The sequence below is a fragment of the Haliotis rubra genome, unplaced genomic scaffold (genome assembly GCF_003918875.1).
Source record: "Haliotis rubra isolate DU_JTF1 unplaced genomic scaffold, ASM391887v1 Scf20, whole genome shotgun sequence".
Lineage (NCBI taxonomy): Eukaryota > Metazoa > Mollusca > Gastropoda > Lepetellida > Haliotidae > Haliotis > Haliotis rubra.
In genome coordinates, this window is record NW_025766003.1 from 2,290,613 (window position 1) to 2,295,696 (window position 5,084).

The window sequence follows — 5,084 nt, forward strand, 5'->3', positions numbered from 1 at the left end:
GAGTGACAGATGGTGCTGCTCTCGGATGAAAGCCGCTTCTCTCTGTTCAGAGCTGACGGAAGAGTGCGTGTTAACCTCCGTCGTTGAGATCTATGTAGTGTGGTTATTTCACAATAGTGTTTTCAATCTATGATAGAGTTTCTTTAGCCCGTCAGGTTATTTTCCGCTTCATCGATACACATGTCGTGTCATTGGAATGGTTCAGACTCACTAGCACTGGCTTTTCATGGTCTGACTATTGTTAAAATATTGGAAAACAGGCAGGAAATTGCTTTTCTGGTCAAATGGTGCAGATAGAGAGTGCTGCATTGGAGGAGGACATGCTCACCCTTTCCGGTGCCATCACTGCGTTCCACTACTGTTTTGACTTTTTCTACTGACTATTTTGTCAGTTGGTGGACAATAGAACTGGATATTTTCTGGTGATGGTGGCGATAGTACCCTGGGGCCCGATCCACAAAGCGTTCTTAACGTTTCGACCTGTCGTAACTCTATAGTTCATCATAAGCTTACGAATGTCGTAGCGCTACGAATGCTTTGTGGATCGGGACCCAGGGTTCCCGACAGGTCTTGTCATGTAAACTTTAAAATTTGCGCTTGATTATACGGAAATGATGTGTTTGGAAATGAAAGTGTTTGTCACTTTAATTATCATAAAAGCTCCGTCTCCTATTCTCGCGGGTTTCCTATTCTCGCGGTAAACACGTTTTCTGCCGAAATCGCCGATGCGCGACACTTACCGGTTGTTTACATCACCGACTGGTAACTAGGAAGTTGACCAAGTCTGTAAGTGATCAAAATCTTGCAGTATCATGAATATTGGGGATTTTATACCAACTTGGACATATCATTACTTTTTCCCGCCCTTTCCGGCAGGATTGCTCTTACATACACTCAATAACGTTAATTCCTGGTAATACCGCGAGAATGGGAGAAGCCTCGTTTCGTCAATGGCGGATGGCATTGTTTATCACCGGGCTCACGAGTGGTAATTCACCTGATGGATCTAGCAGCTGATAGATGTAGATGTTAGAGGAGAAGGCCCTTCATTTAAAAAACAACAAGCATTCATGAATTGTTTGTGTTATTTTTTCAGCCGATATCCGTAAGTACCGCGAGAATAGGAAACGCCTTCCTACACTTAGCTGCACTCATTTTCAGCCATTGTGTAAGCCGATAATGTTAATTACCACATAGGTTGTGGCAAGTCACAACAGTTGCATGAAAGTTTATGGGAATTGAACAGTAGAACATTAAATGTAAATAATTCATGAACTGTGTTGATTGTTTCCCCTAAAACGTAATTGCATCCCGTTTCACATGAAAAAAAAATTTGTTACTTAATGGTGAAATATTGAACACACGCAGGCTTCCAGGCAATCAAATGTCAATATAAAACTTCATGGTAGATATCCGCCTACTCAGTTGATGCAAAACTGAAAACCATTGAAACGAAAATCAACAATATCACCGCAAGATCTAAACATACAAGTGCTACAGAGACCAGAACTACAAGTACTAACTGTGAAAATCAAGAAATTCAAAGCAACTCTGAATCTACAGAAACAACGAGAACAGGTTCATGTGTTGTGCCAAGTCCCCCAGTTGTGCCCCAGCAAGACAGGACCAAACAACAGGACGTCACATTGCAACATAAAACAGCTGAACCAGTGCGGCAAGCGAGGAACACTACATCTGGTAACAACACCGTCTTAGATCTTACTGATAAGAATTATCAATATGACTTTACGTATACACAGAACAGTAACCAATGCGACCAGTGTGAAATAGAGCCATGGGAAATTGTCAGTTCTGACAAACATAAAGACAAGCTACATAGAGAACGTACGACACAGGGTAAGCCAACTTCCTATCCTATCAAATCACTTGCGAAAACTTACAATACTTTAGAAGGAGTTCCAAGGCTGCGTAGTAAAAGGATTGTGCTGTATAACATTAAAGCTGATGATTCATTTGAATGTGTAAAGAACTTAATCTTTGACTATGCACATGAACGGCATGTTCGTATAACGTTTGTGCGACTTTTGAAGAAGAGACAGAACTATAACTACCAGGATACTTATACAGTGCAAGTTAACATTGACTTTGATGATTATGAAGCTGTTGTGTCAGGTAATCCAGAATTCTGGCCAGCGGATATTAGAAGTAAGGACTATGTTCCTAAAAGCAGGATGAGATACTCATATGATCAAGCTGACAACCACAACTTTTAAGGTGACTATGGTTGATATGTTATTTAGACAATATATCATGATGTATATAATTTGTATTCATATCCTTATGGCGCTATCCTTTCTGACATGGAATGTGAGAGGTGTTTTACATGGTTCGGACTATATAACCAAAACCTTGTCACTTCCGGTTGACGTCATTTGCTCTACAGGAGCACTGGTTGTCGGCAGATAACATTGAGAACTTAACAGCATTTCATGACACTAACCTAATGGCATACAAAGCTGTTCTTTCATGTTCTAGGGGTTCAGGTGGATTAGCCATTTTAATTAATAAGCAGTGTAACTGGAAAGCTGAAGCTGTCTCAACTCTCTACAAGTCATGCAATAGCAGTCAAACTGTCCCGTAAACATCATACAGATGTTTTATTATTGCATGTAGACTGCCCTCAACAAATGTACTTCACTCTGTTTATTGTGATGCACTTAATGAGATTTTTAGACATTTATGATAACCTCTGTCAGCTTGGTACTACTATTATCATGGGTGATCTCAATGCAGATATATGTAAACACCCCCTGTCTACACGGGCCAAGCATCTCAATAACATGGTACTTGATAGATACCTTTCACATATTGTTGATGCATTACGATCCAGAGGACCCGGATTTACATGTCGATCCAAAGATAACCTCTCAAAGCCTAATCGATTATTTTCTTGTTCCATCTTGGGTTCAGGGCTATGTTACAAATTGTGAAGTGATAGACTCATGCCCTTATTCAGTATCCGATCACTTTCCTTGTCTTATGTCCCTTTCAGAACACGCCCTACGCCGTGATCATTTTAACAAAAACCTAAAGTCCCAAAATGGAACAAAGCTAACAGGGACAACTTAGATATGTTTGAGTATGAAGTAGAAAAATATATCAGTTTTGTATATCACCAAAGCACACAATCTACAACTGACCATTGTCAAATTATAGAAAACCATTGTCAGATTATTACTAAGGGCCTTATACAGGCCAGCTGTAAATGTATCCCACAAAGTACATTTCAAGCCTTATCTAAAGCCATACTGGAAACAGGATGGTTTAGATAATGCCCACTACCACGCGTATGAGAGTTCCTCGTAGAGCATGGGTTAACAGTGGTAAGCCCAGAGGTGACGACTCGGATGTATTATTATCATATAAAACTGAAAAGTCAAACTTTAGACGTCTGCATCGAAAATCTAAAAGATCTAAAAAGCGTGGGATTTTGACTGAAATTGAACATGCAGCTGAACTTGATATCAATACCTTTTACAAAACTGTCAGAAAACAAAGATCCACAACTGATGTCATAACCACACTTAACTATGATAATGAAAATGAATCAACACCTGCTGGTATATGTAGATTGTGGGGTAAATATTACACGGACTTAGCTCAGCCACACACCTCACAGATGTTTGAAGATGACTTTAAAGATGAAATATGTCAGAGGGTTGAATCTATTGAAGCATTAGATGACTATTTAATCGATGAAGGACTGGAAAAGGATTTTACAGATAACGAGGTACGTGAGACTGTCAAATCTCTCTGCAAAACAAATCTCAGGCCCAGATAACATTACAAATGAGCACATTATCCACGGGGGCAGTGTCTCATTACACCTTTGTGACCTGTTTAACAAAATAATTAAATTTCGCTATGTGCCTTTTAACTATAGACTTGGTATGGTCATTCCAATCTATAAAGGTAAAAGGAAAAATCCGATCCCCGAAACTATAGGGAATTACTCTAACGTCATGCCTTGGAAAACTTTTTTGAGAAGCTATTACTCAAACGAATAGAAACTAAATTACTTGAAAATAATCCTTGCTTCCCTGATGTAAATTTTGAAATGTTGGAAGACGACGAAATGCTCTCAACTCTCAAGGTGCAGCTACACAGTTCACACGATCCCTAGTGCGGGACACATACCATGCTGTCATTATAAACTTTGCAAACTATGTCTATCATTTGAAACAATATCTTGAGCTTGTATTTTTGGTGAGCTTGTATTGTAACGCAATCCCTTTGTGAATGTTTCTGTACATATCAATTGTCAACTTTAAATAACATTGTCCTGTTTGTAAATACTATTGTATTGTATGTTTGATTGAATTACCGGTTGTTTACATCATCGACTGGTAACTAGGAAGTGGACCAAGTCTGAAAGTGATCAAAATCTTGCAGTGTCACGAATATTGGGATTTTATACCAACTTGGACATATCATTACTTTTCCCGCCCTTTCCGGCAGGATTGCTCTTACATACACTCAATAACGTTAATTCCTGGTAATACCGCGAGAATGGGAGAAGCCTCGTTTCGTCAATGGCGGATGGCATTGTTTATCACCGGGCTCACGAGTGGTAATTCACCTGATGGATCTAGCAGCTGATAGATGTAGATGTTAGAGGAGAAGGCCCTTCATTTAAAAACAACAAGCATTCATGAATTGTTTGTGTTATTTTTTCAGCCGATATCCGTAAGTACCGCGAGAATAGGAAACGCCTTCCTACACTTAGCTGCACTCATTTTCAGCCATTGTGTAAGCCGATAATGTTAATTACCACATAGGTTGTGGCAAGTCACAACAGTTGCATGAAAGTTTATGGGAATTGAACAGTAGAACATTAAATGTAAATAATTCATGAACTGTGTTGATTGTTTCCCCCTAAAAACGTAATTGCATCCCGTTTCACATGAAAAAAAATAAATTTGTTACTTAATGGTGAAATATTGAACACACGCAGGCTTCCAGTCAATCAAATGTCAATATAAAACTTCATGGTAGATATCCGCTAACAAAGACGTCGTCTCTTCACTTCACAATGATTAAACAATACCCTATAGATCCGTCAT